Here is a 27,194-nt window from a genome sequence, read left to right as displayed (position 1 = left end):
CCTTGCTCAATACCAAGGGCCAAACCATAGAAATCCAATACCATCAACTTAGAAACTAGGGATCAACACGTCTGTCGAGATACTTTGGTCCAAATACATAGGCTCAAGTACCGAGGACTAACTACCATGGACCAAAGGGAAGCTTCCCGACATATACACCCTTTTATGTTCATATATCTGCGTGCATACGCGACTCCGTATATATATAACCTGCGTATACGCGACTTAGTATGCATATAGACTGCGTGTATACGCAACTTGGACTTGATTAACCGGCGTATATGAGATTTCTCTTTATTCTGTAGTCTGAACGGAGATCTGTCATCAAAGAGAGTTGCCATCAAGGACAACACCTGTATCAAAGCGCCACACCTGTGCCAAAAATGCCAACAAGCCCAAATCCTCCAAACACATGAAATAGTCACTTCAATTCCTTCCTTAAAAGAAAAAATCGCCCCCCCCTTTATCTAAAAAAAAAAAAAAAACCGTCCCTTTTTTTAATTAAAGAATAAAATAAACTTTAATTAAAAACCTTAGTTTGAAACTTTAATACAAACTTTCAAGATTGTGTTTGTATTCAATGCCCACTGCCCGCCAAATGTATAAACAATAAGCACGATGCATTTTGCATCTTCAAACACAGCAAAAATGCATAATGCTGCAACCGTTCATGGCTCCCACTCGTCTCCACTTGTCTCCACTGTTGTGGCAGCAGTCTAAACGAAAAAAATGCAGCACAAAACAAAAATTGGCGGTCTTCTCCTTGGCTTACCACGCACCAGCAGCTTACTCCTCGAAATGCCGGCCTCCTCCACAAACTTCACGATTTCACTCTGGGAGCCTGCCTCAGATCGTGCGGTCTTCATCCTCGACGACAACGTTCCTCAGCCTTCTACGTTAACGCTTCAACACACGGATTTCGAGAACACCCGATCTGGCAGTCCAACGATCCAAAAATCGACTACTGGATGCAAAAAAATGATCCTGGGAATCGGGCCGGTGGAATGACTGTCCAGCTCCTCACAGCCTCCACGCACCTCCGATCTCGACAGTCTTGCAGCGATCCAAACGACCTTGTCACCGCAGACTTCACGTGGCCTCCTCCATGGCCTCCTCGGATCTGCAGTCCGGGCACCCTCCGTATTGCAAAAACCACGCAGTCTTTTCTCAAACAACAATATATTATTGGCAGCAGCTCCTTCAACACTGTGTCGAAGCACAGATCCTCAACAGCAGCTCCTCTGGCCGGCCCGCAACAGCGAATCCACTTCGGCTCGATCCCGCAGCAGCGAAGAGAAAATTCAAAAAAAATTACTGTGAGCAGACAACGACAACGACTTTCCACACGACTGCAATTTACCACGCAGCAAAGTCTTCCTCCTCTCAGTCCCGGCAACGATCCAGAAAAAATGGATCCAATTATGCAACAAGAAAAAAATGCGTTCCCCTCAACAGCCCCAGCCTATTCACAACAGACGGTCGGCGCGATTCGAGAACGGCTCATTTGTGCCATTCTCAAAACAAAAAATCGCGCAAGGCCATGAGTGAAGTCCGCGCGACTATCACCTTTAAAACCGCGTTGTTCGCCCTCCAACCGCACTAGTCTATCTCTCCACTCAGGGTACAGGCGTCCTCAGCGCTGTAACTTTGACACCATATCAAAATAGGATCAAACTTTATTAAATCAACTGAGCAGCTTATAGGTGTGAAATACCACCTGTAAGACTGTCTTGCAGAACACGCTCTACCTCCATTCATTATATAGGAGGAATATGTATAACAAACACACATTTAGAGAAGTTGAACAGAATCTTAGAAAACAGGGACAAAATCCTAAACTAAGTTTCAGTTTGAACTACTAAGTTTCAGTTTGAACTGTTACTCTATTAAGCCAATTCTACATTAATCTCAACCCCCAAATAGCATTCACGCTTTTGGCTCACCACGACAGACTTACTTACTAGTCACACAACTCACTTAATAGACTTGTACAATGGATAAGTGGAATCGCACCACTTTAATCACCAACGCTAAATTTTCTCATGGGCTGGCTACCAACAAATTACCTTCAATTGACAAACTCTGTCACAACTTTCATAAATCACTCGTCACTTGTTATTTATCGAAATTCTTTTGTACTAGATCACACCACACTACCCTAATTGATCTTTGCTATACTCATCTCACCATGGTTCCACTGCTCTAATTTTCCTCTTGTAGCTCGCTGGACAGAAAAGCACCTACGTTCTATCAAAGCTCAACAATTTTCAACATAATTCTTAACCCAATTCGAAGACTTCGTACATCTCACACCGAACGACTGAACCAGGGTTTTCAAATATTTCCTTTGCACAAAACCACCCAGCTTGCGATTCCTCGTAAACTCTATGTGTTGCCCACATAAACCTCCAGCCTTGTCCAGACGCGTAGTGAAACCCACGTCTACTGACAACTCTCGTACACACTTCTGGTGTGACCCGCATCCACTTGCATCGTGGATCTCTTCCAGCCATCGCGTAGACACTGGATATAAACACCAACACAAAGAGCCACACACGAGAGATCTACGCAGATCCTAACGCTCGTTAGAGAGAGATCTACGCAGATCCCAACGTTCGTTAGAGAAAGCGTTCATTGCTCTGCACGGTTGGTTTCCTTGCTGTGTGTTAATTAGAATGACAATATATCTTCAAGTTATGTTGAATATTTTGATCAAACACAAGTTACACTAGTTTTGATTAAACACATGCTTCTTTCCGCCATTGGCATTGAGACGAAGGTGGCACACTTCGTTCCCTTTGCGATGTTGACGCTTAATTTGGTACCGGGCACAGATTTCAAAGAAACACAGAATTAATCAATGGTGGGCACCTGAACTCACAATTAACTGCAAGCTGGTTAGAATTTATCTGAATGTGAAAAATGCAGATCCATATGGAACAACCACACACAAGATATCATTGCTGCAAAATAACCAGCCATATTTGCCCTACTTCTCTCTGGATATTAGATCTAATCTGCTCAACAGTCACCAATTTATCACCACTCCACAAGGCTTAATGCCTCACTACCTTCATCTTAGATCTGGGATCGAGCCTATTAGATCTTCGACCTTCCATTTTTTATATCTACTTAAAAAATTAATAAAATAATAAGGATAATAGAGAATTTATATATTAATTCAGGCTTAGGCTTGCTCATACACCAATAAATGACAATGTGTCTCATTATATAGCGATAGGATTAATTGATTCAATAAAAATAACAAAATAATGGCATAGAAGATAAAGACGATGACTCAACTACAACTCATATATATTGGAAAAAATATTTTGAAACTCACTTAAATCTAGAACTTTCATTTCTCTATTATCTACAAATGAAATTATATCTTCCTCATCCTAAAAAGTTTTTGTTTTTGATTTTTTAAATTTTTTTTTCCAATTACTTTGCCTCTCCAAAAAAAATTTGTTAATGATAAATAGGCCGGGGGAAGTTTTAGAACTACAGGAAGATATTTCTACTACAACTTATTTCCATAGGCCTCACAGGGACCTACTTATAGGAGTTAGAAAGGATTTAACACTCCACAATAACTAAAATCTGTTTTTGATAAGTTTTGTTACGTTCATAATGTCTCGGACAACAATATTTTTTTTGGTAGGAAAGACCTTTGGACCTTTGGTTTTTTTCACTGCATAATAGTGCTAAAAGTTTTTTTTTTTTTTTTTTTTGACATACAACTGTATTTAACCAACGTTTTTATTCAAATGCAACCATAATGAGTATATGCAAAATGTAAATTTATTATTTTCTATAAATAAATGAAATTACGTTGTTTTTTTTTATAAATATTTTATCTTTATATAAAGCTGATGTAAAATTAAAGTAGAAATTGAAGTACTTAATTTATTGCCAACATTAATTTTTATTATTATTATTATTATTTTTAATTTTTTTAGTGTAAGTATTATTTTATTATTTTTAAATGTAACATTATGTGACATCTCTCTCATACTAGGTTGTAGAGCACTTCTCAACACAAATTGGCCTATAATATTGTGATAAAACCTATTTACAAATTAAGAGTCTCCATAATAAAGTGAAAGTAAATCTCCATAGTTAAGAACTCTGTTACATGTTTTTTTAATATATATATGTTTAATTTATATATTAATTCTTTTTATAATTAATAATAATAATTTAACTAAAGTTATAAATTAGTTTTGAAATAAGTATTTTGAAGTTTATCATGGATTAATGTGGGTTTTTACTAATCATTTAAATTATATGGCTACCCTAGTGTTTTTTAAGTTCAAGCTTTATAAAGAGAAATTAAAAATAGGAGTTACCTATAACTAAAATAAACCATCTATTCTAATGATAATATTTCAACAATAAATAGATCATTTTTCCATTAAGACTATTCTAAACCTAAATTCTACCCCCCCCCACACACACACATATATATATATATATATTACTTTACCAATTCACTATTATATTATGAATTTCGTTTTTATATTTAAATGACAATGATTCACTCATTTCTGTCTAAATGATATGGAGGTTGTTCGCAAAGTGGTTAACTTAACTTGTTCCATGTGTCCACTATTCCTTTTCATAAAACCAATACAATTTATGAATATAAATCTAAGAATATTTAAAAACTTATTTTAATAAAATTAGTTTGTATGGACAAACAATGAGCAATGAATTTGAAAGGTGTTGGAGGTGACTTATTTGTCCATTGGTTTAAGTTCACCTTTAATAAAGAGAAATTAAAAGTAAGAGTCATCTATAATTAAAATAAACTATCTATTTTAATAATAATATTTCAACAATAGATAGATCATTTTTCCATTAAGGCTGTTCTAAACCTAAATTATATTCATACATATATGTAATACTTATTACTTTACCAATTCACTATTGTTTTTATATTTTAATGACAATGATTCACTAATTTCTGTCCAAATGATTTGGAGTTTGTTCCCCCACAAAGTGTTTAACTTAACTTGTTCCATGTGCCCACTATTTCCTTTCATAAAACCAATACAATTTCTGAATATAAATCTAAAAATATTTAAAAACTTGTTTTAATAAAAATTCAAAATTTATATGGACAAACAATAATCAACGAATTTGAAAAGTGTTAGAGGCGACTTATGTGTCCATTGGTTTAAGTTCAACCTTTATAAAGAGAAATTAAAAGTAAGAGTGACCTATAACTAAAATAAACCATCTATTCTAATAATTATGTGTCCATTGGTTTAAGTTCAACTTCTATAAAGAGAAATTAAAAGTAAGAGTGACCTATAACTAAAATAAACCATCTATTCTAATAATAATATTTCAACAATAGATAGATCTTTTTTCCATTAAAACTATTTTAAACCTAAATTCTACCCATACATATATATAATACTTATTACTTTACCAATTCACTATTATATTCGGGTGAAGTTGGTTTTTATATTTAAATAACAATGATTCACTAGTTTCCATCCAAATGATCTGGAGTTTGTTCCCAAGTAAAGTGGTTAACTTAACCTGTTCCATGTCCCCACTATTCCCTTTCATAAAACCAATACAATTTATTAATATAAATCTAAGAGTATTTAAAAACTTATTTTAATAAAAATTCAAAGGTTATATGGACAAACAATGAGCAACAAATTTGAAAGGCCTTGGAGGTGACTTATGTGTCTATTGGTTTAAGTTCAACCTTTATAAAGAGAAATTAAAAGTAAGAGTCACCTATAACTAAAATAAACTATTTATTTTAATAATAATATTTCAACAATATATATCATTTTTCCATTAAAACTATTCTAAATCTAAATTCTACCTCATACATATATATAATACTTATCATTTTACCAATTCACTATTATATTCGGACGAAGTTAGTTTTTATCATTTTACCAATTCACTATTATATTCGGACGAAGTTAGTTTTTATATTTAAATGACAATAATTCACTAGTTTCGGTCCAAATGATTTAAGCAAAGTGGTTAACTTAGCTTGTTCCGTGTGCCCACTTTTCCCTTTTATAAAACCAATACAATTTATGAATATAAATCTAAGAATATTTAAAAACTTATTAGTTTTTATATTTAAATGACAATAATTCACTAGTTTTGGTCCAAATGATTTAAGCAAAGTGGTTAACTTAGCTTGTTCCATGTGCCCACTTTTCCCTTTTTATAAAACCAATACAATTTATGAATATAAATCTAAGAATATTTAAAAACTTATTTTAATAAAAATTCAAAGGTTACATGGACAAACAATGAGCAACAATTTTGATAAGTGTTGGAGGCGACTTATGTATCCATTGACATGTGAAAATGACTTTATCAATGAAATGATATTTTAATATCAGTAGACTAAAAAACGTTTATAAGACCATAAGTTTCTTCTTTTTAATTTAATCTTTTTCTTATTTAAATTGATTGACGCGCTGGCTCAACTTTCCAACCATCCTGCCAAAAAAACAATGCCAAAAAACTAATTAACATATTCAATGAAAAATTAAAACACAACTCCTCAAGGAAATTATGATAAAGCATTCACTCATTCAAACCCAACCATCACAATGCTGACTTTTAAAACCCAACCATCACAATGCTGACTTTTAAACCCAACCCACAGCTGGGAAGGAAGCAGCAACCCACTATTTTGGGATTTGAAAATACAGCAGTGTGAGTTAACGGTGAAAGAGACGAGACGCTAAAATGTGGAGGACAACCGCGAACGCATACCGTTGGGGCCCCTTATTTTCCGTTGTTTAGATATCAACGCCCAACCCCGCTGCCCAGTTAACTGCCCGCGTCCGGGTTTGTGTATGAAAAGTAGAGTTAGGATAGTTGTAAATGACACGCGTGCCCTGCATTACATCGTGTCACGTTTTTCACAAAGAACAGTGTAAAAATGGTGAGCAAAATTCATATGCGGTAAGGGTGGTTAATTCAAGGGGCAAAGGTTTTATTTTTCTCAAAATTCTACAATTTTAGTTGTTTTATTTTAACATGATCCAAAATGGTTGGAGGTAAGATTGACGGGTTCTTCTATTCCTAAGGAATTTTTTTTAATAATGGTTTTATTTTTAAATGTGATTTTTAATGTTTACTTTTATCATACATAATAATTTTTTTATAAAAATATATCATGAAAATATATTATTTTTTTTTATCTTTTTTAAAGACAATTTTTGATATATAATACTTATACAATAAAAATAAATTAATTAGATATATATGAATTCTAATTTATCAATTAAAAAATAATTTTGCATGAAGTTCAAACAAGAATATAAATGAGGGAAAAAATATGGAAGTCAAGTTAATGCCTAGGGATTCATAATACATGAAAGGGTTAAAATTAAGTAATAGTTTCCAAAGCAAGTAATGCAGGTCAACTTGGCCATTTTACTTTGACTCGCAACTTGTGTCATAGAACTTAGAATATTATAAACATTTTAAAATTCTAAATATAACACCCCATGCATCGGGATGAAATTCCATATTAGCAAAACCCATATTTATGGAGTGTCATATTCTTATAAGCAAAACACTCCATAACTCGGATAAGCAAAACCCTAGCAATTTAATGTAACAAATTCATAGTTTATATTCTATGTCCATCTTTATAGATTTTTTTGAAAAAGGTATAAAATCATACAATTTACCTGTTTCCAAGAAGGTGATGCAACCTGAGGATCAAATCTTCCTCAAATAGGTTGAAAGTTCTTGTGTTCGACATTGGGTTGAAGATAATCATCAAACACAATGTGCATCTCTTCCCACTTCTAAAGAAACCTGTTCTCTCGTAATAATGGGAGAACTAAATGAGCCAGTTGGGTTGAAGATAATCATCAAACACAATGTGCATCTCTTCCCACTTCTAAGGAAACCTTTTCTCTCGTAATAATGGGAGAACTAAATGAGCCAGATAGCAAGAGATGAAATTTTATATTGGTAGAAGTTATTAAAAAGATACAAGATGAGTTTATGAGATTGACCCTTTACAATAATCCACAAAATACGTCATATACATTTCATGGGAATATGTGAAGGGAAAGCCAACAAACAAAAATATCAATACATTAGAGGAAGACACAATTTCTTTGTATATGCCTCATTGAAATAAATAATTGATTGATTTTTTTTCATGTAAATAATATTTCATGTGGGCAAGGATAAGATATTGTTTAGGGTTCAAGTCTATGTAACAAAGTTGGAAACCATTACAATAATATACTCAATATGAATTCAACATGTCACTTGTAAGAATTGAAACTGAGTAGGAAGTATAACAATCATTCCTCCCAACTATCTCAAAAAACATCAATTGACAAATATCTTATCAAAACTTGTATATTATTATATTTTCATTTTAATATTAAATTCATTTTTGCTAGGCTAGTTGACATGTTGGATATTATTATTTGTTCAATAATATGATGGGATGTTGTTATCAAGATTTTATAAAACTTCATTGAGTTTGGACCATATGACTCTGTTATCATATTTTTGTAAGATTTAATGAGTTTGGATAATCTTTTTGTATGATTTGATGAGTTTGGATAGTCTTTGTAAGATTAAAATCCTATACTTTATTTCCATTTTCAACTTTTCTATATGAAATTTAAACTAAATAAAAATTAATCTCCACATAAACCAACTAATTTCTATTTAATTAATACACATTAATGCAATCTTTTAACTCATAAAGGAATTTCATTGAATAAAAAACACTCTGAATTTTCACAAAATGTGAAATATAATTTTTCTCTTTGCAAAGAAGTGTTCTCAAGTTGGTTTCTTGTGAGAATTTATCTTTTGGAAATGTCATTTAAACTGCAATGACATTGGTAAGAAAGTTATCAATGTCGGGCATGCATTTTCCAACACATATTGGAACGTTTTATTGTAGTTGATGTAAAATACTCTAAGAAAACAACTATATTATATATTTATTGCATCAGATTTGGAATGTCTAGCTAGCTTGTCCCAACAGAATTTGACTTGGGGGTAACTTGAGATATTATCAACTATCATCTCAACCGACCTAATCTATTTTTTAAAAAGAAAATTAAAATAAAGATGATGTATTGTAAATAAAATGCAATGAAAATAACATTGTAGGATTGACCTAGAAATACATTGAGGAAAAGAGAAATCACATACTCGGAACTTATTATTTCCCTTAAGTCCTAGGAAGACCCACTTTTTAAAAACTTTATTTTCCAACCAAGCCCACCTTAGGACTCAAGATTGTTCATGGTCCAAATAAATAAACAAATAAATTTATAAAAGGTCCTATCTTCGAAAGCAAAAGAACGCATCATGCATTGCTTCTGCCACAAGAGGAAGGGCAAGGAGGGAAAGTTGGGCATACCTAAACACGGAAAGCCCTATTTTCAATCCTATAGCATTTTAAATGCGGCTTGACATGGCCGCTCGATACCCCGATATAATAGGCGCCATGCCACTGTCATTGAAAAAGAAACGGAGATCAATATGCTCTGGGTATCAACCGGCCATATCAGACCGCATTTAAAATGCTATAAGATTGAAAATAAGGCTTTCCCCTAAACACCGTGTTGTTAACCCAAATTTAAACAATCCTTTGCTCAGAGAAACGCTTACTTCTTCCCTGAATGCTGGAATGCTTGTATTTATGTATTTACGTTTATTATTGTATGAAACTCTATACTAGGGATATCGTAAAATTCCCAAAGCCTTTGGGGAATTTCAAGGCACGACCAGCGACAGAGGAGAGAATCGACAATGGCAGAGGCGACTCTCAAATCCGCTTTTCTTGCGATTGTCGTGTTCCCACCTTCCTGAGCCAAAGATCTTCCTCTGGCCTCCATAAACTTCTATTCAGTGCCATAATAAAAAAATCTATATTCTATCCAACTGATTCAAAGTAAAAGGTTTTTGTGTCTCTGAGTTACACGTAAAGCGATAGAATAATATATATCACCTCACATCAAATATGATAGATTGAATGGGGAAGTTGAGATACTGAATGCGAAATTCAAGATATGGAGCGTTCCAGCCTCCTGTAAATAAATATATAAAACATATATATCTAATTTGAAAAAAATATATCTAATTTGAAACTTCTAATTTTCTTATCTTCCCGTCATTTTGACATTTTACAAAATAAATTTCAAGTTAGCCCTAACGTGTTTATTTTGGGACATGCTTTGACATCCGGGAACGGACAATAAAGAACAAATAAAAAAATCTAATTAGAGAATAAACATAACATAAAATAACGCTCCAATATGATGGATGGTGTCTAGAAACACTGTTATATCATTAAATCAAAGTACATTATATTATTATTAGAACATCACAATATATAATGAAAAACATTACATCATCTGAAAATATGATCATGATTCTTATTGTTATGTATTTGATCCATAGGGTTTTTATTTATATGTACACAATCTAATCAATCACTTTAAGTTATAGAACGTTTGGTCCAATGATGAGGCTCAACTATTAGAATTGTTTCTAGTGAATTTTTGCTATCTCATTGACTATCTTTATGTCATTCAGTTGATTGTTCAGGTTGATCTTATAATCCATTCAATTCCTTCGTCTGTTTAGTCAATGATAGTGCTAGTTGACCATTATTTTCTAGTGGGCTATGCGACCAACTCATTGACCACTCAGTCGAATGTCCCGCAAGGTGATTATTCCACTAATTGTCTATTATTAGTCAACCCTTCGATTGACTATCTCCAAAATCTCTAAAGGTGTGATTAACCAACATGACCTTAGGTGCCAACACCCCCCCAATCAACATAATGTTATAGAAGTTGAAGAGGTGAAATTATGTGTGTAGGACACCACCCGCGTCACTCCCTTCCCCCCCTACTCCCCCCATAATTATAGCTTCCTAAACCTTGGGCACACCATAGAGCTTAACACACTGAGCTTCAACTAAAGGCTTTGTAAAGATATTAGTAAGCTAATCATCAATGTTGTAATAGACAAGAGTGACAACCTCATCTTGAACAAACTATCGCATATAGTTGGCATGAAGTTCGTTATGCTTCAATAGGATTATCAATGACTTGAGTTTCACTTTGATTATCCCAGTAGATAGTAGTTGGGGTTTGAATAGGAAATCCAAGCTCACCCAAGAGCTGATGAATCCAAACTGCCTCCATCCTTGCATTAACAACTCCAAGATACTTATCTCCTGTAGTCAACAAAGAGACTACATGTTGTTTCTTTTATGTCTAGATCAAGGGTCCACATTGAAGTGAAACACAAGTAAAAATGATTTTTTTGTCATCACTATCTCCTCGCCAATTAGAGTCAATGAAGTCGACTAATTATTCTTGAGTTATGACACTATGTGATACCAAAATGAGATTTACCTTTAAGATAATGAACACTTTTCTTTACAAATTTCCACTAGCTTTCTCATAGATTTTGCATAAACTGAGAAACCATACTAACAACAAATGGAATTTCATGTTAACTGCGAGTCAAGTATATGGTGTTTTCGACTAGTTGTCAATGTGGGTATCATCGAATTTTGGACAGGGACACTCTTTAATAAGCTTAACATCAGATTGAAGGGGAGAAACACATGGAGTAAAATTGATCCAGGTGGATATTGGTGGCCACCTGCCAAGTCCACCTGGACCCCCACCATTGTCTTTCTCAGCATTTTCAGTTTCCTTAATTGTAGCACAACTTACTATTTTTAGCAGTTTTTCGGGTCCTGAACTTCTGGAGCCGTTTTGAGGCCCTAAACGACGTTTTTTGGGGAATCTGGGGTTGCCCGTTCCAACAATGATAGTGCTCGGATAAATATTTCTAATGAGCTATTGTACGCGTCAAACGGAGATCATATGCCAAAGTTACGACCCCGGGAAGTTGATGTACCAACTTACCCCCAAACGGGGCCCACAGTTTGGCGTTTCATCTCCTAGGGTTAGGTTTTGGAATGTTAAGGGTTTTCCATTGTTTCTCAACAATAAATAGGCCTTCGAGCCTCATTGTAACACAGTTCAGAGGCATGTAGCCATCACATCTCTTTTCAGAGATAAGCTACCATCGCCCTAGCTGGTTTATTTCCATTTCTGGCTGTAAGCATATTTCAGTATTTTCCATTAATGAAATGAAGTATTATTTCCGCTGCATCTTTGTGTATATGGTTATCTCTGTAATTTGTTGCATTCCTGTTTAAATCCGGATCAGTGGTATCAGAGCGGTCTGCTTTTTCTCTGTTTTTCTTTGCATGTCCTCAACAAGGTCGGGATATAAGGAGTTAGGGCTTGAACTGGTTGAACCTTTGCAAGACTAGCTTCGCAAATCCCGACGGCCTCCCATGGCGGACGAGAAGAAAGACGAGGGGGCAGGAGATCCCATCAAAATCTTGCTCGAAGAAGCCCTCGAGTGACAAAGGAACACGATGATGGACAACTTTGCCCAGATCCTTCAGCGGCTACCCAGAAGCAACGCATCGGCTTCCAGCAGCTACTCTGGAAACGCCACACCCTTTAAGGTACAAGTTAATTTTGAAATCCCCATATTCGAGGGTCAGATAGACGCAGATGCCGTAGATAAATGGTTAAATCTGCTAGAGGGTTATTTTTCTGTTCATGAATTTTCGAGTCGGGAAAAGATTGTTTTTGCTCTCCTCAAAGCAACCCCCCACGTCAAGGACTGGTGGGAAACCTACTGCGAGCAGAAGGATGAAAGTACTAGCTCACTATTTTCAGCCGCACCCACCTGGGATTCGTTCCGAGATGCCATCAAGGAGCATTACTACCCTGTCGGGAGCTACGAGGATGAATACATAAAGTGGACCACGCTGCGGCAGGGAAGGGACCAAGACGTGCCGGAGTTCACCAATCTTTTCCATACCCTTCGCACAAAGTTGGGTATCAAGGATTCAGAGCAACATTTGATACTCAAATACCGTGGCTGCCTTCACAAGTACATCCAGGAAGAAATACAATTCCTAAACATCCCCTCACTCGGCGCAGCATACCGGTATGCCGTCAAGGTCGAGCAAAAGTTTAAACAAAAGAAGCGAGACTTTGGATCTGTGAATCCAAAGCAGGGGAAAGGTGCCCCTAAACCACAGAACAAAGGACAAAGCCAAGGCGGGACAACCCAAGACAACCAGCCGAAGCTGCAAGCAAAGAACAGCACGGCGAAGCCGAGAAAGGACACTGGAAAATGGTGCGAGTTCCATAAGAGCTCCACTCACAACACAAGTGAGTGTCGGGCCAAGCAGTCACTGGTGGCTGAGCTAAAGGTTTCAGAATCAGATGCATGTTCCGACTCTGAGTCAGAACCCGATAAGGGGTATGAAAAAGGGAAGCAGATCATTGATGCGGACCCCAGCGCCACTGTTGCTACCGCAAAGATCCAGAAAAATGAACCCGAAGATCCAGAGGAGGAGGAGCGTCTCTTCCACTCCCAGATGTGGGTAAAGGGCTCCCCGATACAGTTCATTGTTGATAGCGGGAGTCAAAAGAACCTCATTTCGGCAGAGGTCGTGAAGCGGTTGGGCTTACCGACCACAGCACATCCACAACCATACACCATTGGGTGGCTTCACCAAGGACGAGATCTTCGCGTGAGCCAGCAGTGTCGCCTTCCATACAACATCAAGCCCTTCACGGATGAGGTATTGTGTGACATTGCTCCCCTTGAAGTTTGTGATGTATTACTAGGACAACCATACTTGTGGAAGCGACATGCTGTGTATGAATCAAGGTCCCATGCTGTTATTATTACATTGGGAAATAAGTTGTTCAGGATACCAGAGGTAGCACCACCTGCCGCCCTCTCTTTGATTACTGCAAAACAATGCAGTAAGATCATTTCCAAAACCAGGAAATTTGTTTTCCTGATGATACGCCCTCAAGGAAAGAAGAAGACAGTGGCCGCGCCCTCCAAACGGGGCCCCTCTGCATGACAACTACAGATGGACAAGATTGTGGAGGAGTACGAGGACATCTTCACCTCCCCGGCAGGGGTTCCTCTGCACTGTCAAGTCAAGCACTCCATCGATCTGACCCCAGGTGCGCCGCTACCCAATGGACCAATTTATCGGCGCTCCATTCTGGAGAACGATGAAATCAAGAGGCAGATTCAGGAGCTCCTGCAGAAAGGTCACATCCGTCCGAGTTCATCGCCCTGTGGGAGCCTGATTGTATTGGTACAGAAGAAGGATGGGACGTGGAGACTGTGTATTGACTATCGGGCGCTGAACAAGATCACTGTCCGTAATAGGTACCCGATCCCGCGATTGATGACCTCCTAGACCAACTAAAGGGGGCGAAATATTTCAGCAAGATCGACCTGAAGTCGGGATATCACCAGGTACCAATCGAACCCTCCAATGTGTGGAAGACTGCCTTCAAATCCAAGGAGGGCCTCTTCGAATGGTTGGTCATGCCTTTCGGATTGACGAATGCTCCTGCAACCTTTATGAGGCTAATGGATGACATCTTGCGGCCATTCACCAACTCCTTTGTAGTAGTATACTTGGATGACATTCTGATCTTCAGCCAGAGTTGGGAAGAGCACCTCCACCACATCCGACAGGTTCTCCAAACACTGCGGCAACACAAGCTATGTGCCAATTTGGAGAAATGCACTTTTGGCATGACCCAGGTTCAGTATCTGGGATACATCATTGATGAACAGGGGGTGCATGTCGATCCAGCCAAGATCCAAGTCATTCGGGATTGGCCCTCTCCAACCACTCTAACAGAGCTCCGCAGCTTTCTAGGTCTTGCCAACTTCTACCGCAGGTTTGTGTTGGGGTTTTCTCATATTTCTTGGCCCTTGAGTCAAGTCACCAAGGGCGGGGCGAAAGCAAAATTCTTTTGGTCTGAATCTCAACAGAAGGCATTCAGGGAGTTGAAGGATCGCCTCTGCACGGCACCAGTGCTCGCGTTACCAGATTTACAACAACCATTTGAGGTCGAGACAGATGCCTCTGACTATGCTATTGGGGCAGTCCTTACTCAACATGGACATCCAGTGGCATATCACAGTGAAACACTTTCAGACACAGTCCGGAAGTACCCCACTTATGATAAAGAGATGTATTCCATTGTACAGGCCTGTCGACAATGGAAGCATTACATTTTGGGGAAGGAAACGGTCATCCACACAGACCACCGACCTCTGCAGTTCATACAGACCCAAGGGAAATTGCAGAATGATCGCCATCAGAAGTGGTCTACATACCTGCAACAGTTTCACTTGAATATCAAGTATAAAAAGGGCAGCACCAATAATGTTGCAGATTGCCTCAGTCGACCACCGATCATGGCGCTAACCACCGTGCTCAACTCTTGTGGGCACGAGACTTCTGATTGGCCACTTCTCTACAAAAGCGACCCAGAATTCGGCCACACATACCAGACACTCTTGGAGGGTCGGCAGGTTGCAGATTTTCACCTCCAGGATGCCCTATTATGCCACCTCGGTCACCTTTGTGTTCCTTCAAGCGAGCGTGCCAAGATGATTTGGGAAGCACACTACAGTCGGGCTGCTGGGCATTTCGGGGTCGAGAAAACAGTGGCAGTACTGCAAAATTATTTCTATTGGCCGAATCTTCGACAGGATGTTGGGAAGTACATCCGATCATGTACTGCCTGTGCCATTGCCAAACCGACCATTAAGAAGCACGGCCTCTATACCCCGTTGCCTACCCCTAGTCGACCTTGGGAATCCATCTCCATGGATTACATGTCAGGCCTTCCTTCCACTAAGCATGGAAATGACTGTGTTTTTGTGGTCGTCGACAGGTTCTCGAAGATGGCCATTATGGTGGCCTGCAAGAAGAATATCACAGCAAAAGCCACTGCTAAACTCTTCTTTGAACGAGTGTGGGTGCACTTTGGGATCCCACAGTCTATCATCTCAGATCGGGACAGTCGGTTTCTCAGCACATTTTGGTCCAGTCTCTGGTCAATGCTGGACACCAAACTCACGAAGTCCACAGCCTTCCATCCTCAAACTGATGGCCAGACAGAGGTTGTCAATAGGATGATTGTGCACATTCTGCGCATGTATAACTCAAAGCATCCACGCACATGGGACGAGAGCCTCCCCTATGTTCAACACAGCTACAACCGAGCTCTTCACAGCTCCACTGGCCATAGCCCTTTTCAGGTGGGTTTGGGATTCCAGCCACTATGCCCCATTGATGTGGCCATGCCACTTGCAGCTACTCACATGAATTCAGCTCATGTCCAGTCCGAAACAGATAAGGCCACCAGCTTCATTGAGCGCATCCAACATATTTGCTAGCAGGTCCATGACATTCTTGAGAAATCAAATGCCAAGTACAAGCAGCGACATGATCAACATCGGGTGCCACACAAGTTTCAGGTGGGCGACAAAGTCTGGTTGCATTTGCAAAAGGAACGCCTTACTGGAGCCTATCGGAAATTGAGACCACTCCGATATGGTCCTTACACCATTACTAAGGCTATGGGAGACAATGCATTTGAGCTCAGCATTCCCCCATTCCTTGGCCTGCACCCAGTGTTCAATGTGGACCGCCTTCGGCCATACTTTCCACCATTGCTAGACACATCCGACATTGCAGAACAGCTCAAACCCACAGAATTAAATCCAAATTGCATGGAACAAGCTGCAACTGATCGGATCATGGACACACAGATCAAGAACACTCGCCAACAGAATATCCAACTGTATCGAGTTGTCTCAAAGCAAGCCAACTCCTTCAGCAGGGCAAGTGGCTCACCAGGGAACAAGTTCATCAGAAGTTTCCTCATCTCATGGAGGAGCTCAACGCAATGGGGACCATTGCTTCCTAAGGGGGGAGGAATGATCCAGGTGGATATTGGTGGCCACCTGCCAAGTCCACCTGGACCCCCACCATTGTCTTTCTCAGCATTTTCAGTTTCCTTAATTGTAGCACAACTTACTATTTTTAGCAGTTTTTCGGGTCCTGAACTTCCGGAGCCGTTTTGAGGCCCTAAACGACGTTTTTTGGGGAATCCGGGGGTTGGAATGGACCGATGTTGCCCGTTCCAACAATGATAATGCTCGGATAGATCTTTCTAATGAGCTATTGTACGCATCAAACAGAGATCATATGCCAAAGTTACGACCCCGGGAAGTTGATGTACCAACTTACCCCCAAACGGGGCCCACAGTTTGGCGTTTCATCTCCTAGGGTTAGGTTTTGGAATGTTAAGGGTTTTCCATTGTTTCTCAACAATAAATAGGCCTTCGAGCCTCATTGTAACACAGTTCAGAGGCATGTAGTCATCACATCTCTTTTCAGAGATAAGCTACCATCGCCCTAGCTGGTTTATTTCCATTTCTGGTTGTAAGCATATTTCAGTATTTTCCATTAATGAAATGAAGTATTATTTCCGCTGCATCTTTGTGTATATGGTTATCTCTGTAATTTGTTGCGTTCCTGTTTAAATCCGAATCAAAAATCAACCATGTTGAATCTTTTCAACAAATCCAATACATATGTAGATTGAGGGATGAAGAAGCCATAATATAAAGGTAAGATGTGAGATGAAGAAATAAATGAAAAAGACCAAGGTCAATGATTTCAAAGGTATCAAAAAGTCAATTTCTCAATCTAATAACTACATCTGTATTAGTACCACTGATAAATAAATCACCTACATAGACAACAAGCAACAAAATATCACCATTGATATGCAATACATAAATGTTATGGTAAGATTCATAGCATTTGAATCCAATATTGAGAAAGAATTGATCAATCTTAATTTACCAAGGTCAAGGAGCTTGCTTCTAACCATACAACGACTTCTATAATTGACAAACACGATTAAAATATATCACAAAAATAATAGGTTGTTCCATGTATATTTTTTCATGTAAGTCTCCATGAAGGAAATAACTTTAAACATCCATATGATGATTTTTCGATCCAAAATAAGCAACAGATGAATGAATAAGTCAAGCGTAGTTCATCTTTGGAACAAGGGAAAATGTTTCAGTGTGTTCGATACCTTCTTGTTATGAGAAGCCTTTTGTGATCAAATGAGCCTTATAATGATCAACAACAACTTCAGAAATGAATTTGGTCTTATATACCCATTAAACATTGATAACATTTTGTCCTCGTGGTTGAGGAATTAAATCCCATGTGTGATTCTTTAGAAGAGATCAACCTCATCCTGTATAGTGTATTCCTTTTAGGTTGCCCTTGTGCATCTGGAAAGTATTTTTCATCACAAATTTCATGAAAAAGACCCATTAACACAATACTAGCATGTTTCTTGTGACTTTGAGTCATTCAGCTAGTAGAAGCATCATTGACATATGATCTAGCCACTTCAATAGTTTCAGCAACCCACCAAGGTAAACTTGGTGTTTGGTAACGAGCATGAGGTTTAGAAACTTGAGCAGTAAAGAGTATTTATTCAGTTGGAGATGAGAAAATAAAATTTGATCCAAGAGCGGAGGAAACAAAGGTACAATTGAACTAGAGTCATCAGTAATTTCAAATGGATCATTGTTCATTGTTTCTGAAGAAGATTTCAACAACTTAATCCTAGAATCTTTCTCATGAAAGATGAAATTTCTCTTGATAATTATTTGTTGCTTCATGAGATCAAATAGTTGACATGCTTTTGGCTCATCAGAATAACCCATCATGATACAAGCATGGCTCTTTGAATCCAAATTCTATCTGCAATCACCAGGAATATGTTCCCAAGAGTCACATGCAAAGGTTCTGAGGTTATCGATGTTGATTTGCGGTAGCATCAAATGTGTTCTAGCCATGAAAATTGGTGGAGAGGCTAAAGCACATGAGATCTCCAAGACCTAGAAATGGTTTGGGCATATTCTAAATGGTTTGGGAGATATAAAAATAATTAATATTTTTACTGGAGTTCCTAAGTCTAAACTTAGGAAAAACAAAATATTAATGGGTATTAATAAAAATTGGGTTAGAAGGGTCCAAAAGTCATGGATCAAGCCAAATATAGTCTTAGTCATTGATTAGAGATTTAATCTCGTTCGTTGATGGACCAACGGGAAAAGTATAAGAAGAGGCTTGAGGGTCAGTTGGAGGACACATTGAGGGAGACCAGTGAGTTCAATTTTTGGAGTGGGGTTAGCTGAGAAATTCGAACTAGTGGTCTAGAGAGAAGCAGGAGGTAATAAGTATAGAAAAAAGAGTTGGGACTAGCACCAAAAGACCAGCGCAGAGGTTGGAGAGGCAGATGCAGCGCCTCTTAAGCAGATGCAGAGGTAGCATCAAACTACATAGTCACTCGAGGGCTTGCGTGGGTGATGCAGAGAGGCTTACTGCTGACGCAAATAGGCAGGGGTTGATGCAGAGTGTCTGGGGCTGACGCGGAGTGTCTGGGAGTTACGCAGAGGTCATCCAAGCTACGCAGAGGTCAGCCAGGCTGACGATAAAACTGGGAGAAGTGTTGGAGAAATTTTCTCTCTGTTCGGTAAGCCAGTTTGGCACCTTGTTGTACTGAATAATTGCTGAATAATAAAATCCAACCTTGTTGCACCGATTTTGCCACATTGGGTTTTTCTGGGGACTATTGTCCAAAATATCTATGTCGATGTGTTGGTTCTTGTGCATGTGTTTTTGTTCTGTATTATGGTGTGATACCTGCAACAGAATTTATTTTAATGTTTATTGAAGGAATTTCATAAATAAATTATTGGAAAATACATAGGAAAAGTAAATCAATTGTTGCAGTGATAGAATTTTCACATGGTATCAGAGAAAGTAATCAGAGATAGGAACGGAAAATAAATTATGGTTCGAGACCATGATGTAGAGGCATCTACGTCAGGAGACTCATATAGATTTTCAGAAAATTGCATAAGAGAAAGTGATTTCGATTTCTCTATGTTGGCTTCCAGGTTGGAGGAAGAAGTGGCTTGTATGACTAGTTCTGCATCATCAGAGGTATGGTATATAGAGTGGAGCCTCTTGGCATATGACAGGAATCCGGGAATGTTTCTCATATTATCGGGAGGAGAAGATGAAATTTCAAATCACCATGGGGAACGAGGCAAAGTGTACTCCAGTAGGGAGGGGTACCATAGTTTTTTCAAACAGAATTGGGAGAGCGTTTCCGTGTTACCAATGTGTTGCATGTAATAGGATTGGGGATGAACTTACTTTCCATGTCGCAACTTCAAGGCAAAGGCTATGAAGTCTTCTTCATCAAGGAGAAAGTATATATCAAACACCTGAGCTGGAAAAAGAAAGTGCAGATCGAGATCAAACGTAAAAGGTTGTATAGACTACAACTAGAATCACCAATGGCACTAATAGGTAATCATGGAGACAAAACTTTGAATGAACTATGGCACAAAAGAATGGGACATTTGCACCATGGGGCTCTGAGAATTCTTAGGAGCACTGTAACAAGAGTTCTAGATCTGAGTACATAACGAGATGATGTGTGCAGAGGATGTGCTCTAGGAAAGTATGCCAAAGCAACATTTCCTAGAAGTAAAAACAGGGCCAAGAGTGTACTAGGATTGATACACTCAGATATCTGCAGACCTATGTCCACAAAAGCTCTTAGTGGTGCCGAACACTTAATTACCTTCATTGATGGCCACTTAAGTAAAACTTGGATTTATTTTCTAAAATTTGAGGATGAGGTTTTCTATCGATTCACAGAGTTCAAGGCTCTAGTGGAGAATATGATTGGGAAGAAAATAAAAGTTTTGTGCTCAGATAATGGTGGAGAGTATGTCGATAAGGACCATTGATTTTTTCACTAAGGAGGGCATCAGAAGAGAGTGGATAGCTCCTTACAATCTGGATCATAATGGAGTAGCAGAAACAAAGAACATGACTATTGTAGAAGCAACTAGGGTCATGATGTATGATCAAAATGTGCCAAAATTCTTGTGGGCAGAAGCATGCAACACAATAGTCTATGTTCAGAACAGGACTCCTCATCGGGCATTGGGAAAGATTACTCCAGAGAATTTTTTCACAGGGAAAACACCTGAAGTCAGTAATTTCAGGATATTTGGGAGTTTAACATATTGCCACCTACCCAAAGAAAAGAGGAAAAAGCAGGGTCAAATTGTGGAAAAATGGTATCTAGTGGGATATAGCGAGAACACTAAGGCATACAGAATCTATCTTCCAGGGAGCAGGAAGGTACTGGTTCAACAAGATGTGAATTTCATGGAGGACATGGCTTTCAGAAAATCTCGTGAAATGCCTTTCGATGAGCAGTTAAAAGAGTAGTCGTTGGTTAAACCTCTTCAACCAATGGAAGTAAATAATTCTTCCTCGGGTCAGGAAGATTCACAAGATGAGGAGCTAACAGAAGCACCTACTAGTAGAGGAAGAACTTGCAGGGAACTTCGTCAGATTCTGTGAGATGCAGAGGACTTCATCGGTGTGCCAAGAAACAATAAGAGGGAGCGAAAAGAACTAGATAGATACCAGGCATTAGTAGCTCAGGATGGGGATCCTGCCAGTTTCCACGAGGTAGCTCAACATCAGGTTTGGCTAGATGCGATGGTAGAGGAGTACAACTCCATAATGGTGAACGATGTTTGGGAGGTAGTGCTAAGGCCTCAAGACAGATCAGTGGTAGGTTTGAGATGGATCTACAAGATCAAATACGCTGCAGATGACAGTGTAGAGAAATATAAAGCCAGGTTTGTGGCTAAGGGGCATGCTCAAAAGGAAGGAATTGACTACGAAGATACCTTCACCCCGGTAGCTAGGTATACATCTATTAGAACAATGTTATCTCTTACAGCATAGATGTGGTGGGAGATTCGTCAGATGGATGTCAAAACAACATTTCTGAATGAGGAGATAGAAGAAGAGGTATACATTGAACAACCAGAGGGCTTTGAGACACATGAGAAGAAGTCTCATGTATGCAGGTTGAAGAAAGCCTTGTATGGGCTGAAACAGGCACCTAGAGCATGGTATGGTCGAATCAATGGCTACTTGCAGAAGATGGGATTTGTCAAGAGTGACGCAGATCCAAATCTCTACTATCTGGTTGTAGAGAATGAGCTGCTAATCTTAGTATTGTATGTGGATGATCTCTTTCTGATAGGATCATCCAAGCTCATTGAGGACTGCAAGAAGAATCTAGCCACATAATTCGATATGAAGGATTTGGGACGAATGCATTATTTCCTAGGGTTGGAAGTTTGGCAGCAAAAGGGAGAGATCTTCCTTGGGCAAGAGAGATATGCTACAAAAATCCTGAGGAGATTCAGGATGGAGGACTGTAGACCCATGGCTACTCCAATGATAACTAACTGGAAGAATATTGATGCATTAGAAGGCAAGGATGTTGATCCCACCTTATACAGGCAGCTCATAGGGTCCCTGATATATCTGGTCAATACCAGGCTAGACATTTGCTATGCTGTCAAAACCCTCAGTCAGTTCATGGTGGAATCGAAGAGAGCGCACTCGATAGCAGCCAAACATGTTCTCAGGTATTTACATGGAACAATTGATTATGGACTCTTGTACACCAGGAGTAAGGATATCATATTGAGTGGATTTATTGATACAGATTGGGTAGGAAGTTCAGTGGATCGGAAAAGTACCTCTGAGTACTATTTCAATATTGGATCAGGAATGACCTTCTGGTGTAGTAGGAAACAAAAGTCCGTGGCTCTGAGCTCATCTGAGGCAGAATATATGGCGAGGAGCACAGCTTTGTGTGAGGCCATAGGGCTCATAAAACTACTTGTGAACCTATTCCGAAGAAAAATGGAGGCGACCAAGATCATGTACGATAATCAGAGTTGCATCAAGCTCTTTGAGAATCCAGTGTTTCATGATCAGTCAAAGCATATTGATACCTGGTGTCACTTTGTCAGAGACTATGTCCAACGAGGAGTTGTATAGTTGAGCTACACTCCTACAGGAGAACATGTGGCAGACATCCTCACCAAGGCCCTTGGAAGAACAAAGTTTGATTATTTCAGGGAAAAGATGGGGATGATAAGAATCCATTTCAGTAGAAGAAATGGGGGTGATGTTGCAGTGTAGAGGTAATGTTGGAAGAAAGGACCAATAGCAACACCGATGCAGAGGGAGATGCCATACAGATGTAGCAGTGGCAGTGTAAGGACCATGGGCAACAGTACATGATGTAGTAGTGCAGAGGATGTTGGGCAGGGAGGCCTAGCATCATCATAGGGACCGATGCTAGGTGATCATGGTGACACTCAGTCAGGAGTATTACTAGAGCATAGTCCTCGCTAAGAGGGAGTGTTGATATGGGGTAGAATCGGATGTGCTCTAGCCATGAAAATTGGTGGATAGGATAAAGCACATGAGATCTCCAAGACCCAGAAATGGTTTGGGTATATCCTAACCAGTTTGGGAGATATTAAAATAATTAATATTTTTAATGGAGTTCCTAAGTCTAAACTTAGGAAAAAAAAAACATTAATGGGTATTAATATAAAACTAGGTTAGAAGGGTCCAAAAGTCATGGATCAAGCCAAATCTAATCTTAGTTATTTATTAGAGATTTAATCTCAGCCATTGATGGGCCAACAAGAAAAATATAAGAAGATGCTTGAGGGTCAGTTGGAGGACACACTGAGGGAGACTAGTCAGTTTGATTTTTGCAGCGGGGTTAACTAAGAAATTCGAACTAGTGGTCTAGAGAGTAGCAGGAGGCAGAAAGTACATAATAGAGAGTCGGGAGCAACACCAAAAGACTGGCACATAGGTTGGATAGGCAGATGCAGAGCCTCTTAGGTAGACACAGAGGCAGTAGCAGACTGCACAGTCACTGGAGGGCCTGCGTGGGTGACGTAGAGAGGCCCAGTGTTGACACAAAGAGGCAGGGGCTGACAGAGAGTGTCTGGGAGCTATGAAAAGGTCAGCCAGGTTGACATTGAGACTGGGATAAGTGTTGGAGAATTTTTCTCTCTGTTGGGTAAGCCAGTTTGGCACCCTATTGTACTGAAGAATTGTTGAATAACAAAATCCACCCTTGCTGCATTGGTTTTCCCACATTGGGTTTTTCCGGGGATTGTTGTCCAAAATATTTGTGTCGATGTGTTGATTCTTGTGCGTGTGTTTGTTTCTGTAGTATGGTGTGATAACTGTAGCAGAATTTATTTTAATGCTTATTGAAGGAATGTCATAAATGACTTATTGGAAAATACGTAGGAAAAGTAAATCACTTGTTGCAGTGATATAATTTTCACAATCGACAAAGGGTTCCTACCATACCAATGTTCTATTAGAATCATATAATTGACAACTCTAGCCAGAACAAGATTGAAAAGGTAGTCGGAATAGTAAAATGCTTCAGCCTAAAACTTTTTCAGTAACTCCTTACAAAAGACAACGAGCCATTTCAACTAGGATGCAATTCTTTCATTCTACCATGACTTTCTACTTGGGAGTATGAGGGAATGACCATTATTGAGAGATACCCAAATGACCAAGTTAATGTTAAAAGGGTCAATTCACATATTCTTTTTCCTTAGTTGACCTCATGGATTTAATATGGTGACCAGATTGCTTTTCGACCAAGGCTTGAAATTCGTTGAATCTTTTGAAGGCATGGCTCTTATTTCCTAAGAAATAGGGCCTTGAAAAAGCATCAATAAATGTATGGTTTTTTCACATGCCGTGCTTTCCCAGATTTGAAGGGTGCTTGATGATGTTTTATCAATACACATCCTTCACAAATTGCATTAGGTAGAAGTATAGCTAGTAGGCCAAAAACCATATTCTGATCTACCATAATATAGATGCTCCTAAAGTTAAAATGTCCAAATCATTCGTGCCATAGTTGAATTTCTTTAGCTGTTTGTGCCACAAGAGTAGTCGGTTCAAAGTTAGGTCAAGATAGATCGCGTGACATATACTCTATAAAATCATGTGACTTATACAACCTATGATAATTAAATCCAAGAAGATCACAGATGATACTTTCATATATGAGAACAACAACTTGGACAAAGTTTCTTCATACAAATACCTTAGAATTGATATCCATCTCAAGCTCAATTGGAATTATACAATTTAGAAAAAGCTAAATGTCGGATGGAAAGCTTATTATGGAAATGAAAACAATTGTAATTTAGTAGATCATTGGATATGGAATAAAAAAAACTCCTCTTTGAGACTCTTGTCATTCCTGTTATTTTATATGGATTTGAGGTCTGGGCCCTTGCGATATCTCCATAGAGTCATGGATATACAATCTCAATTTAAAGGAAACACTCCCTAATCTATCCTTTTGATTGAAACAAGTCTTTCCACCTTTGAAATCATGGCTATGACTAGGAATCTTATTTATAAGAATAAGTTAAAAATCATGGAAGCCACGATGTTTCCTAAAATTGCTTCTAATTGTAGCCAAAACCCCTACCTTTGAATAAAGTGAGGATGGTATAAGGATGCCCATTATTGGCTAGATTATTGAGGGATAAAGGAGATCATTTTGAAGAATAAGTAGCCACATAATTACCCTTTTCACCTTTCTAGGTAGCCCTTCAAGTAGTACCCCATCTGAAAATGCCTATATATGGTATTGTTTTTTACATCTCTTTAGGTATATCGGAAGCCCCTTATGCACCCCTAAAACCAACAATACATAATGTTATTGACCATTCTATCACTTTAATAAATCAAGTATAACACTTGAGAAGATCACTCTTTCTTAACAAGGAATTAGGTATTATGGCTAAGCATATGGTCAATCCTCTTTAGTGATGGTTGTGAAAGATTTGATTTAGTACTATTGTTGGAAACTCTATAATATATTAAAGAGATATAACACTCGAATTTTTTTTGCACATATGACCCTACAAAGCATAGCCTCCCCTTGCAAACCTTAGTTCCCACAATATATTCGACAAAATTCCTATATAAGTTTTAATATCAAGAATTTGAGAATTTCATCAATGCAATAAGACATAGAAGGGAGTAGTTCTACCAATGGATTAAAAAAAAATAGCATCCACCCACATCATTACTAAAGGCCTAGCTCAAGAGAATCCTTGTGTAACCTTGATCTTTCTAGTGTGGCTCTGCAGTAACGATTTTTTTTGCATGGCCCAGTAATTTCATTGTTGATGGCCATTGTCGTAGTGTTTTTGTGGCAATGGTGTACCAAAAAATACCTCCATATCAGTTGTTTATTTCCTGCAAAGGATCAAAGACAGAGTTGGTGTTGTTATTGAACAAACTTAGATAAAAAAAACATTGCAAATAGTGAAAAGAATTCATATACAAACATAAACTAAAACATAGAGATAAATACACAAACAATGCTTAATGGAGCAAACAAGTCAACAAAATAATGGAAAAAACTCCCTTTATTGGCTGTTGGTAGTAGAAGTTGAATACAATAGATGAATCTTAAACATTTTGAATTCTTTGAGCTATGGTGCTAAAAAATCCTCGGAAAGGAGGTTCTTTCCTCAATCTCTTTGCAAGCTTCTCCTCTCTCTCAAATAAGTATGAAGACTCTCCAATGGTGGACTCTTCTCCTCTCATTAAGATAATGGATTTTTTAGAAGCAATATGGCCAACATGCTAGCGCTCTTTCTTTCTTTGGCTTCAACAATGCAATGTTGGTTTGCTTTGATAGCAATTTGGCTAGCATAAAATTGTATCATATTTTGGTTCTTCCATGGTTTGTTTATATAGAATTATGAATCCATCTTCCATCTCTTGGTTCATGCATGAAAATGATTCATGAGTAGGATGATATGATTCCATTGATGGTTGCATATCTTTAGGGTGACTTGAATTCGTCTGTCATGGACTGAGATCTTGTCAGGGAATCGCCTCCAAGTGTGTGAAGTGGTCCCGAATTCGCTGAGTCATCCATTTTCTCAACCACACAAATTTCGAAGAAAATTTCGTGTAGTGCGTGGCTATCAAAGAAATAGCCGCGGAGTTCTCAATTTTTTAACTTTATAAAGTTTGGACCTTAAGAGAAATTAATTTTTAAAAAATTCATGATGTGTTTAGCTGGAAAATCTTCACTTGTGCATTCTACTGGATGTATTTCAACATCTTATGGATTGTGCAAACATGTGTATGATTTTATTGTGTTAATAATTCCCCCCTGATATATGAGGTTAGGAGAAAACGTATAGCTGAAATACATCACGTTTTATGTTCTAACGGAAAATCT

Source organism: Pinus tabuliformis, chromosome 7 (genome assembly GCF_031772625.1).
Source record: "Pinus tabuliformis cultivar Carrire ecotype Pingquan chromosome 7, CPIR1, whole genome shotgun sequence".
Classification (NCBI taxonomy): Eukaryota; Viridiplantae; Streptophyta; class Pinopsida; order Pinales; family Pinaceae; genus Pinus; species Pinus tabuliformis.
Note: the sequence above shows the minus strand (reverse complement) of the source record.